This window comes from Cimex lectularius, unplaced genomic scaffold (assembly GCF_000648675.2).
Source record: "Cimex lectularius strain Harlan isolate CLEC.00 unplaced genomic scaffold, Clec_2.1 scaffold24, whole genome shotgun sequence".
Lineage (NCBI taxonomy): Eukaryota > Metazoa > Arthropoda > Insecta > Hemiptera > Cimicidae > Cimex > Cimex lectularius.
This window is the reverse complement of record NW_019392666.1, coordinates 99,268-113,156: the sequence shown is the minus strand read 5'-3', so window position 1 is coordinate 113,156 and position 13,889 is coordinate 99,268. Positions and strand designations below refer to the sequence as shown.

Here is a 13,889-nt window from a genome sequence, read left to right as displayed (position 1 = left end):
TTTGAAATAACTTCGCGGTACTTTCTCAATTCAAATTATCAAAGAATATCCCGACGTCTGTATAGGAACCGAAGATCTATGACAAACAAGATAATTTTGCGTTAGGCCGGTCAAATTTTAATGATAAAAAATATTTTTCTTAAATTTTCCCAGGCAAAATAAGTTCTCCAAGACCTGTCAGGTTTGCCCTACTTAGACAAGCAATCTAACATCACAATGTCAATGTATCAGGCCATTGAGACAAAAAACAAAGGAGACCCCCTGGTTGTTTTTAATCATCTTTTGTGCATGAAAACAGCCCCAAGCTGGCTTTCTGTTTAGAACAATAAAGTTATGTTCAAAACTACATTGTTTCGTGCTAAATATGTTTATTTGTTGGAAATATGATTATTTCTTAAAGGAAAGTTATACTTCGTCTATCTGACACTTTCAACCAATCAAATTAACTGTCCACGGCGATTTAAGCATATTATTTTTTATGATAATTCGCTATTACATAGGCATAATGTGTGCACTCAATCAGTTGTCAAAAAGAATAATTTACTTTGTGGTTCAATCGAATGTCAATTCCGTCATGAGTCGTAAATCTCAAAGGGAAAATTCGATTCCTCATGATAGCATTGGTAATTTAAATTGCCTCTATGATTCATAAGCGTCGGATGCCCCTCTAAGGCTCATGAGATCACTACCATTTGCATAAGAGCACCGAGCGTATTCGGGCCGTGGTAAGCCGAGAGGAACCGCGGAGTGTTTACATTCTTTATATGACGTCATGTGAAAAAGGTCAGAAATAGCCTGCGTGAAGATGATCCACGGCTTATCCCGGCTGGCTTTTGTCCCGGCGATAATCTGAACCAATTCGGTCCAATATCATATTTGTTCGTGTTTTTTTGCTGGTCGGCTTCCTTTCCAGCATTGGCCGGCAACCTATCCAGACGGATAATCCAGGCCAAGATTTTTTCTTTCTTCTTTTAACTGGATAATCGCAGTCTGTAAAATTTGACAAGTCGAAACTAGAGACACATGCATTATTTATAAACAGTGAAGCTAGTGAGTCATTTTCTGCCCCACCTCCGGGGTTAGGGCGTGGTTTTAAAAAACTATTGTTTCCACCGCGCCCAATCTGTATCCTTGGAGGAGATTAAGTTTGTTTAAATATTTGTTTTCCCACACTGACCACCTAAAGTTGAAATTTTAAAAATCTCTGTGTTGTACCATCATTTACAAAAAATGAATCTACATACCCACCCCACCTTCATCATTGATTTAAAAGTCTGTTATTACTTATTGGAAAACAGCAAATAGTGGACAAAAAGCCACTAAAATAAAAAATCTGAGAAATGTAATAATCAAGTAAATTAATCTTTACTGAATGTATTAACCACTTTAGTGTATATATATTTTATATTTTCAACCAGTAACCAGTTCAAAAAAAAGATAATAGCCATTTCTTAAATAAGCAACAGTAAAATTCTATTATTTGATAATTGATTAACTATTTTATAACATTTCCTATATCATACAATTATAAACTAATTTTCTCACTTTTACATTACATCTTTCTGTTTTCCTTTTTTTTAATCCAATCCACACAAGAAATTTTTTTTATTTCAATTTATTCAAAATTTCAATGGTTATCTTGCATATACAATAAACGTATAGTAAACGATAAGAAAAAGACTCAAGTAAATTCTACAGAATACTATTTAAAAAAATAAAGAACCAGTCAAGAAAATTGATGTTAAAAAGACAAAAAAATCGTATGTATGCTTGGAACTCAGAATCAAATCTAGGACTCATTCGGAATACTTAATAAATTCCTTAACTAAACTTCATTATTATTCATTTTGCAAGTTAAACTGTTTTTAGAGTGATGGGCGATGCCCGGCACTCTCGTTAATAAATTACATTCACACAATTCATTCACATTACCTCAGGTCACTCGATATTCCTCGGGATATTTGGCAATACGCTACATTCGCGCTAATAAATTACAGTCACACCCAATTCATTCACATTACCCCAGAGCACTCTATATTCCTCGGAGTATTGGTCATACCTCCCATTCGCGCTATTACATTACATTCAGAAGCCAGGATCTAAAAGTCGTTTATTACTTATTGGAAAAGAATTGTGAACAAAAATGTCACCAAAATAAACTAGGAGGTCAATCTAAAATTGATAAAAAAAAGTTTAATATTACTCTGAACTTAACATATGAACAAACAAAAAAATTATATGTAAATGTTTTATATTTTTAACCGGTTTACTATGAGTTGAAAAGGACAATAGCAATTTCTCAAATAAGCAACAGTAAAATTATTTTATTTGTTAATTAAATAACTCTTTTATAATATTTACAGTCATAGAATTTTATACTAATATTCTCACTTTCAGATTTAGGATTTATTCACCATAGATTATATCTACGATTTATTTTTTTATCAATCCTTGGTACTTGATAAAGTAACAATGGCAGGCGAAAGGAGATGCAACAGAATACCAATTCTTACAACAACAAAAAGAAGCCGGTCAAGAACATTGATTTTAAAAAAAGACCAAAAAATGTATTGCTGCTTGGACCTTAGAATCAAATCCAGGAAGTTTTCAGACAAAATACTTATAAAACTAGTCTTGTTTTCTTTATTAGCCTTCATTTTACTGTTAAAGTTTTTTTTTTTATTAAGGAAAACATTTTAATTTTTAATGAACCATTTAACATGACCAAAACTATCATTTCTCTATGTTCAACCTTTACATACATGTTAGTTGATTGTTTCGCCATTACGTCTGTGTGGGTTTTGGTCAATAGCGTCCATTTATTTCATCCATTTATTTACAAAACTTTGAAATAAACATACACAGGAAGAATGCCGAAACCCGTTGCAGAGAAAACCAGCGATAATGTGCGGACCAGGATGAATATCGCATAATCCACTTGTACGATTCAATGCATCTTACAACTTACAATTACCTATCGTAAAATAGTTGAATATGTTGTTTATCAATAGTTAACCTTCCGGTGGCATCAATTAAAGCTCATTGATAAGGGGGAACTTTTCTGTAAGCGCCAGTATTTTCAGAGGCAAGAAACTTACTTAAAACTTTAGGCAAGAACTTTGGAAACTCGTAAAATTTTGTTCTAATTTGTCTGCTTAACATTAAAATAAAATGACAAATGAATCTTATAGAATTTTGTATGTATGAAATTTAAAATAGGATTAATGCTTTATGAGATAAGGGGTCTTTTATGGGAAAAAGTTAAGAAACGGTTGAGGTAACACGAAAAGTGTAAATTCATTTCAATTAATTAATCTTTAATATAGGTTTTGGTTGAGATAAAAAGTCATCTCAACTTTCTTTGCATAAACATTAAAATAAAACTGGTATGAAAATATAATTATAAATAATTTCTTTCATTTAATTAATCTTTATGTAAAGTATTGGTTGAAATGAAAAAACCAGCATCACGAGCGGGATTCGAACCCACGACCTTCGGCTAAATATGCCGCTGCTCAACCACTTGAGCTATCGTGACTTCAACCCGCGCGGACACCAATTCTTATCTCAGCCCAATTCGAATTTTCCCTCCTTTTTGCCATTTTTCAAATTTTGTGTCATCTATTCGATTCTCGGCGACAAATGAAATGGCCATTGAGAGGGTTAGTGAAGTTATACTTCATTTTGCTTATTACAACTATTAGGTTTCGTGGTCCGATTGACTTGTGTATAATATATTGATCACCCTGTATAAATATTTTTGTGTGTCTGTTTGACAGGAAAAGGATAAAAACCGAAGTTAATAATATGAACTTTTTGTTCATTATACTAATAGAAGGGGAAAGAATAGAAGTAGAATTATTGATTAACAACCATATAATTATTGGCTCTTTCATAGATGCACTGCTGTGGGAACAACGAACAAAGAATAGAATGACAATGGATACACCATATAGTGCTATATTATACATATAATAACATACATGGAGTTATTAAAAAATTGAAGATTTGTGCATGCTATAAATAACAAGGCTGGATTCTCAGGTTTCCTTTTCATATTGATTTATGGCAATTCGTCATGGTTTGTTAATTTCTTTGATTTTTGTTTGTCTCGCAATCAACACTAACACAGAATACAATCCAATCTTTTCTATTTTCATCTTCAAGACAGAAAAAATCCACAGAAAGCTGTTAGTTGTACGCCGAATTGCCGGGAATTGCATTAGTACCGTTTTGAAACGCGAGGCTAAGTTGGGAGAGACCTTCATGGTCCAGAGATCAACGGGATCCGTTCCCGGTACGGAGGATTTCCCTTTCCACCTTGAAATGTTCGAAAGTCGTAATGATAAAGAAATACGAAGTATTTTTACGAGACTGTGCTCTATTTCAGGCGCCGGGGCTTCGGAGATGACGATTGTTGCTCATTAGAGGGCCGCCGCCCGGCTCTATTTCCGGTCGGGTCCTCTCCCCTTTCTTTCTCCACTTCAACCGGATATAAATAACCGGCGGAAGGGTGAAAAGAGAAGAGGGTAGTCGTTAAAAAGAGAAAGAAACTTCAAACAGGTGTCTGTACCGTCTTGCCTTCATGGCCACCAAAGCCATATGTATACAACCCTCTTAAGTATTCATTTCGTTTTGGACGAGTTGAACATCATATTACAAGTTATGTTTATCAAAGCGGAACAAATCTCAAGATCATTGCAGGTTTGTTAACTCACAGGCTCTAAAGGCACTTGAAAATATTGGGAGTTAGCAGTAGACAGACTATATAGGTTCTACGAAGGAGGTAAAATAAAAACCGAAGTACATACATGAAAAGCTAAATCCAATGAATATAACTTAGGATTCATATATAACCTTATCACCTCCGAAATCCTTCAATCCTTTCCCAAAAAAGCAATCCTGTTTCTAACATACCTATATAATGATGTCCTAAGAATTACTAGGTTAGAATCACTAATGAAAGTTTTCCATAGTAAAAATGATCCCAAAGCCCGATAACCCATTTACCTCAATCCTATAGCCCGATTAACCTCCTATACTAGGAAAAATCCTCTAGAAGCTCTTTCCGAATAGAATCCTTCCCATCTTCGAAGAGCAAAACATTATTCCATCTCACCAGTTTGGCGTCAGTAAACACCACACCACAATCCAGCCACCGTGTTGCTATCTCTTCCTCTTCCTCTTGAACTGAAAAAGTACTGCTCGGTGCTTTCCTTGATGTGGCTCAAACCTTTGAAAGGGTCTGGCATCCGGGTTTGCTGTGGAAGGTTCTTTCCCTTCACCTATTTCCTCATACTCCCACCATCATACTTGATTGTCCGCTTCTCTCAGGTCAGCCAGGGAACCTCTCGCTCTGACTAGTATCCTGTTATGGCCGAAGCCCACAGGGCAGTATCCTCGGCCCCATTCTTTATTCAACGAATCCTGCTAACTTCCCTACCCATACTGACACATCCATTCACACTTTTCATACTAAAGATCCCGTCATCTCACATCGCTCCTTACAGGCTCGCCTAATCAAACTAGAACAATGGCTGAAAAAGAGGCGTATAAAAATAAATGTAGATAAAAGCCAACATAACCTTTACCCTCGTCGGGGATTAATGCCACCACTATACCTACCCCGTCGTGTAGTTAGCATGTCCGCTACCTTGGGCTGTACATCGACAAAAGACTAACTTTGAATCCCCGTACAAAACGTACAAAACCATCCCTAACCACCATCTTATAATTCTTTAATTTGAGTTAAAGATCTCATAAAATCCCGATTCTTAAAATTCTAAAACTCCCTTTCATTACACCCCGATCCTTTAGTTTTAAACCTTATATCCCAAACTATATCCCGAATAATCCCCGGAGGCAATGGAGATTGAAGCGGCAATGGCCTTGCGACCGACATAAAAGCATGGGCAGCGAGTCATAAAATGTAGACCCTGGTAGAAGTGTCACCATTGGGTGATTCTTCATCCCCTAGTGCCACTTTGTTTCATGTTTTCTCTTAGTTTTTTTCAATTTGTACATCTCAATTTGGAGAAGAAAAAAACATTTGATTGATGCAGTGCAAAACGTCGCTGTCGTCACCTTGCACAAAACTTAAGACCTGTCAAAAAAAAGTGCCTTAAAAAGGTTACACTAAAAAAATTTCTAAGGTCAGGCCAAGCAGCCAATAAAGAATAGCATGTGATAGTCAACGAATGCATCCAAAATCTCAAAACTGAAGAGAGACGTAATAACCTGTCGCTATCTTCGGGCCAAACTGGACAGATGAAGTTCTGCAAGACCATGATAGGCCCTGAACTTATACTTAAGATGACAAATACACCACACAATCTTCGATCTCAAAATGGATACAAAAGGAGGAGTGGACAAACTCTAGAGGTGCCAGACATAAATGATAAAAGAACCCTCACCTAACCTGGAAAAATTCACTGCTATAATTAGAGAGGACAAACCTCAGAGTGATAAGACTAGATATCGGTTACTGGCATTTGAGAAAACATCAACAAAACATGAACGTATTCAATGATGATCCCATTTACAGATCCTGCAACGAGCAAAAACAGCCACCCATATTATCTTCGAATGCGAAGAACCGCTCAATGGAAACATAACCGGCACATAAAGAAAACTTAGGTAATGTGCAGTAATAATCGTCTTACATCCTTGACTTCTTAAGAGAAGGACTGAGTCGATTGCACTGAACTAAGGGACTAGGAAAAGTCCAATAAGCCAAAAGGCTTCAAGTACCTAAGGCCATAATATCCCCTTCCATCATCATTATCAACTACACAGGAGTATTTCAACTGCGAGGTTATATGAACCCTAGGGGAGCCTATTTTTGAAAAAAGCCAATTTTATGCCCAGCGTCCCCTGCATTCGACCTTTACAGCGATGAGTCGCCGTATCAAGGTTTCACAACTGTTACGACCAAGACGGAAAATAACGATTATTTTTGGATTTTCAATATGGAAGAAGCCCCTATTGTCAATAAATACCCGAACACTTCAATTGCACTTTTTTTTTGTTTTGTCAAGTTTCCCTTCATGGACAAAAAACTGTTTCGGTTCTTCTTCCGTGGATCCGAGAGACATCCACTGTCTGTCATGCCGTCACAAAGTTTGAATAGCCTTACGGTATACCTTCATTATTCGCAAATCGGTGTGAAACCAGGGGTGGAAAACACATCGGAGTTTCCGATTCCGCAGATAATTCAAAACCACCAGGATCCTCGCATACTTAGAGTCGGCTTTCCGGTGATTAATTAATCGTTCGTTCGACCCTCAGCCCGCATCGTTCTCTCAATCAAAAATCCCCACTCATTTTACAGAATCACCATTGTCCAACAAGCAGGCGATAAGATAATCAATACTATTCTTTGCTTCTGAGTTGTACTCTTTGAATTACCGACAGCCTAAAAATAAAAACAATCTTCGAACAATTTAAGGTGCGAGAGTATTAAGAAAAACAGAATTTGTTCTTTTTAGGAAAATTAATTCTTAAAAAACAACGTTTATCCATCCGATGGTTGAATCTCAAATACTGAAAAGGTTCTGCCCTGAGAAAACAGCGAGGATAGGCGGACCAAGATGTATCCTGCAGATATTAACTCGCCTCTAACTTTTCAAAACAATGAACAAAACTGATATATTGACTTTTATTTTAAAAATTATATTAAAAAATATTCAAAATATCTACTTATAAGTACAGTTGAAGACAAACTCATTTTAGTGGTATTTTGTAATTATTAAATATTTACAATATAATAATAATCAATATTTAAAACAGCACAATATTACGTTTATGACGCAAGATTTCATAATTTACGTGAAATTAATGTAAAAATTAATCCAGGATTTGAATTATTAATGCTATTTTTTAAATATTCATGAACTGTTTGTGAACAGTAGTGATTCTTTGCTTTTTCTTTCTTTTTCTTTATTTCCATTTTAATGCAAAATCAACGATATTCCTATGCAAATCAAAGACGAAAAATAACAGGACTCAAGATGTGCTTAAAGATTCCAGGATTTTAATAAATCTTCGTATTAAAATAATCTCTTTTCCTTGTTTTATTATTAAAAAAGTTTTTTTGAAGCCGTGAGGAGCGGTCAAGAATGAGGTAGTTTTGAAAAACACCTATTTCATATATTTTCCCGACGCTTCGGCCGTTATTCGGGTCATCTTCAGAGCCTAGGTAAATTATACAAAAATTAACGCTGGCAAAAAAATGAAAAATGTGTTTTCTTCTACCTCATTCTTGACCGCTCCTCACGATTTAAACAAATTATGAAACAATAGGTCACTAAGAAATACACATTAAAAAAAATTCCTTTAAGCCTACATCAATAAAAAATATGAGAAAGAAATGTGAAATGAAAAACTGAAAAGAAGAAGAGTTGGGCATAATAAATTACTGTTAGAAGGGTAAAAAAGTAGGGGCTGGTTTTAAATTGGGTGACTTTATACGGGTAGGGGTAAGGTTAAATTGACCTAGGGGCCTGGCAGCTAAGATACACAATTGGCTCTGGTTATACCGTTCGTTTTGCCATGGCGCACCGGTACCGTCTCGGACTCAAGGGCCGAAGGTCCCGGGTTCGATCCTGTTCACTGTCAAATAACTTTCTCGCTCTTAAAACCAAGTGATGTCAAACAAAATAAATGTAACTTTCGTTCTACCGAAACGATATGTGTGGATCCCATTTACTAAACTGATGGTTAAAAAAGAAGAGAAAGGTCTTTTTTTGTTCAATAATTTTACAGCTGCTGTTTTAACACTCCAAATATTCTGCAATTTTAAATTTTATATTTTTTTTAGCATAAAAAATAATGTTAATACGTATACATATAAATAAAAATAGCATATATAAAACAGAAACATACACAAGCGCGCACATTTTTCTATGTAAATACATTTTATATGACAAAATTTCTACTTTAGACGATTCATGAGAAAAAGTGAGATTACTAATTAGGTTGTTAACATTAAAGTGTAATAAAAATGTTAAACGGAGTGCAACAAAAATATTTTTTATACCGTGCCCGGTAAAAATATGACTTCTTTGGATGGATATTGTTTTAATAACATTGCTACATAAAAATACTTTACTACACATGGGTTAAAATAAATAGGGTGTATGCAATGTTGAAAAGAATAGGGTTTCATAGCCAACATACAGGATTTTTTAAATAATGTTATTTTTTTTCATTTATTAAAAAATAATAATAAACTGCATATTCATTTTATACTCACGTATGAGGTACTGAATTTCCTACATGTCTCAAAGTACTTATTATGTCATTAACACAATGTTAAAACCAAAAATTGTTTATATTTACCTATCAGGTATAATTAATTAATTAAAAGAAACCTGTTTATTCTTGAGGGTGTTTTAGGGCTATTTGACCTATAAATATTTGGCCATCGCCAGCCCTTTCATTGGTATCTTTTCCGGACTTTCTGGCGTTTCAATCTTGCTAATTTATTTTCCTGTTTCTACAGCCAAGATGTGATTAGATCAATTAGACCCTCTCTTTTCTTTATCTTCAGCCTCTCTGTACCTCAGGCCTCGTCAATTGGGGATAAAATAACACACAACACACATAAAAGAAACACATGATAGTCAGGTTAGCATTGCCACTGCCCCAAGAGTACTCGATGTTACTCGCGTTAATCGGGAATAACATCCATTCGCGCTAATAAATTACATTGACGAGCAACAATTCATTCACACCACCTACCACCAGTGTACTCGATATTCCTCGCGGTAATTGGGGATAAGCGCTTCCATTCGCGCTAATAAATTACATTCACGCGCAACAATTCATTCACCCCCCCCAGGGTACTCGTTCCTCGGGGTAATTGGAGATAAGCGCTTCTATTCGCGCTAATAAATTACATTCACGCGCAACAATTCATTCACCCCCCCCCAGGGTACTCGTTCCTCGGGGTAATTGGACATACCCACCCATTCGTGTTAATAAATTACTACTACCTTAACTATTACATTGTAATTATATAACAGTTGACTATCAAATTTGACTACAAATTGAAATATTCTTTGAATAAGTTAAACCCTAATAGGCTGAAATAAAAAAATTTCCAATGTACATCGTGTCAATTTTTGGTCTTAATATTATGTTGATACAAAATAGTTGTGTCTTGTCAATGTTTATTAAAATTATTGTTTCGGCTAAAATTCTAGGACTACAAACAATTTTGTCAGAAGTTTTATAAAAAGAACGTTTTATATCTGAGACTTCAGCAAGAATGGGCGGACCAAATAATATTTTAATTTTGATAAGATTAATCAACAGTTCATCGACTCGCACCCAACTAGCTTATCTCACGATTAATATGGAGCAGTACGATCTCCGAATTCATTCAAAACGTATCTTTTTTTAAATATCATAGATCTAATCTAGTTAGAGATGTGTAAAATCTGACATGGAAAGTACGATCATATAAGAAATTGTGAGCTGTAGATTTTCTCAGATATGCACCTCCTAAGATATTTCCAGATCCGTCAATGATACGAACAAATTGCTAAAGGTATTACGAGATGTGAGAATGCTAGGAGGCGCACGTGCATAGTGGAGTCAATTTCGAGAGCACGTGAGACAATGCCGAAGGTTTTATTTGTCAAGGGTGGTATAATTTGATTTACAAGAACGACTTTTTGAAGAAAGATTTATTGTAATGAAGACGAGGGGCAGAAAATAACGCCAACTACAATCGCCCCCGTCGTGTAAGACGTTGAATAACTGGAGGACATCTGTCAGAAATTAAGACACGTTCTGGTATTTATAGAGGGCGTGGCAGTTGTGACATATCACTCTGGACCAAGAAAGGATCCTATTCGACAAGGAACAGGACACCTCTGACAAAGCTGACGGTCTGTTTTGTGGCATATGACATCCATTGGATGTATCATTATTATTTTAAGGCGTGTCTATTACCTGGGTTATGTGACTAACTTGATTGAATCCCATAAAAAATGACAAACCACAGGTATATCGATTGTATTCCATAACACAGCTTCTTCATAGAACTACGTTCCCTAGGAAAACTTATAATCCAACACCCAATAGAGATGTCACGATGGAAGCTTTTGACAAGACAAAATTTACCATCTTAGTTTTCTCAGTTCAAACTATTCGGTGTGGGTCGAAATGGCCTGCTCTCGAGAGGATTGGGGTCAATTAGGTGCGGCTCACTCCAGAAATAACAATAGGTGGAGAGAAAAATGAGGGAGACAAGAGAAATACGGCAAATACGCCCCGTTTCCTATTTGGAACAATAAAATTATTTTTCCAAGAACAAAGTTAAACTTTAATTACTTTTAAGTCATTTGCATACCTCATTCAGGCATTGTAATACGTAAGTTTAAGTTCAGAATCATCTTAAATGTGGAAAATTACCAAATAAAAGTTTAAACCGTGTTTTGCCTTGAAATACAACGATACTATAAAATACAGGTGTACAACTGGGTATTTTACAGCGATCAAATGTATCAATAAAATGTCCTTGCGTCTCAAGAATAAATTTGTAAATTCTTGGCTTTTTGGCAAAATCCCATGAGTAAAAATTAGTGCTTTTTTTTATGCTTCGTAAGAACATCACTTGTTTTGGAACGTCCAAGAAATGGATAAATTCCGTTGTAGTTTATACCTATTATCTGCAATTCGAGTATTTCGAGGTATCGTAGTTGTAAACATTTTGGTTAACTGAATGAAAATTACAAATTTCACAAGCTTTTGGTCTGTGTGTGTATGTATGTTTTGCTAGAGCGAATTAATAAACTTTATTGTACGATACAAACCCCTTCCTTGTTGGGTATCTAAGACATTTTTTGAAATAGATATACGATTCTGATGAAGGATATTAATTCCCGAAACAAAAATTTAATGTAAAAATAAAACAGGAAATAAGTTTTTTAACGACAAATTATAAAAAATTAATAATAAGTAATTCGATTTCATACAAGAGGTCTAAGTGCCCGTGTCGCGGTCAATTAAAACGCTATGGGCTCTGCTGGGATTCGAACGCAGAACCGCAGCGTGGCAATACGAGTCGAACACCATAAAACCAATCGAGCACCGCGGTCCCCAGATTGTAGTAAATTATTTAATTACATTAAGAGTAAACAATAAATTAATCTAATTTAGGCCATGAAAGCCAAGAATGAAAATAAGGACACATCTTTATTTATTGAAGTCGTGAGGAGCGGTCAAGAATGAGGTACTTTAGAAAAATAGCTTTTTCGTTTTATTGGCGACGTTTTGACCTTTATTCGGGTCATCTTCAGGGCACAAAGTGTCGTGCTATTCTTGTGTTATCATATTCACTTTTTGTGAAAGTGATGTGACAATATGACCCCGGAAGATCACACTTTATGCCCTGTAGATAACCCAAATAAAGGTAGAAACGTTAACAAAAAATAATGAAAAAGGTTTTTTCTAAACTACCTCATTCTTGACAGCTCCTTACGACGTCAACAAATTATAAAACGCACGTCACTAAGAAACACACAAAATATTATTTTTTCCTGTTTAGGCAGATTTTCTTCTTTTGATATATTGTCTAAAAAATTGTACAATATAGACATGACTGTATAATATTTATGTGCCCGTTATGTTCATATTTCTGTTAGTGTGTATACAAGTCTTTATTTTTTCTGAGAGTTTGTTTTTTGCCTTTATGCTTTTCCTTATGCGTATGTAATTTTATATATAAGTTTTAGTATACGAATAAATTGGGTTAAAAGTCAACTGCCGATATCAATAGACCAATTTAACATTATGTGCTCTACAACATTTTGCAAGAGATGAATATATCATTACACTATATTTATCCTGATAACTTTACTAATCATCACTATACTAACCGTCATTCCTTTGAAATAAAAAATATACCAGAGGTACAAAATTCGATTTGTCGTAACAGAAAGCTTGTTAGGTATTATTTTTTAAGTTCTGTCATTTATATTAATAATTGCTCTTGTTGTACAGGCAATCTAATTAAGCAATCGTTATCGTGGGATGCCTGATTCTTTCCGTTTACTTCTTCCTTATAAAAAGAGCATAAAACATTCAGACTTTTATGCAGAAACATTTATGCACAGGTGTTTAGAGATCAGTTTCTATCTTTCTCACTCCCTCTCTTCCACAAAAATTGTAAAATTTATATTTTTTTCTTTCCTTGAATAAACATTTGTGTTAAATTCAAAGATTCATGTTTTCAATTAAACCTTTTATTTTGGCACGATTTATTTAATAGAGGAAAAAGGGTTGTTGTAACAGTATGATAAGGGCTTTACAAACAACAATCACCTATTTATGTTTGTCCTTCCAAGAAGCCCATTGTGCATACATATTTATAAAATTAGATTTTATATATTTAGTTGCTTTGATAATAACCATAAAAATTATTTAATTGAATCAGTATGTAATAAAGAATTGGATGGTGTTAAAACCATCTGAATTAGAATTTTCTTACTTGTGGTTTATGGTTATATATATTTTTCTCCAATAAAAAACTGCATTGCCAGTAGCAATTATTACATAAAATTTACTATTTATTAAATCCGTTACATTTCCTGGTCTGATTGACCAAATAACTTTTTTCAATTAATTAATCTTTTTATGTAAGATATTGGTTCAAATGAAAAAGTCAGCGTCACGAGCGGGTTTCGAACCCACGATCTTAGGCCCAATACGCCGCTGCTCTAACCACTTGAGCTGTCGTGAAATATTACTATTTATATAATTTAGAAAACATAAACCGTGCCATTTATTATTGCAAATCACTTAGCCACCCGATAATAATGATTGATTGATACGTTTTGAATATAATTTTCCAGTTTTCTTTCTGATAAAATGAGTTGCAG

The 13,889-nt window shown here is 34.7% G+C and overlaps 1 protein-coding gene across 6 annotated transcripts in view; it reads right to left on the bottom strand.

Moving 5' to 3' along the window:
- The window catches only part of LOC106674450 (protein held out wings), a 109,904-nt gene that overhangs the window by 42,810 nt on the left and 53,205 nt on the right, over positions 1-13,889 (bottom strand). The gene's annotated exons all lie outside the window — the stretch shown is intronic.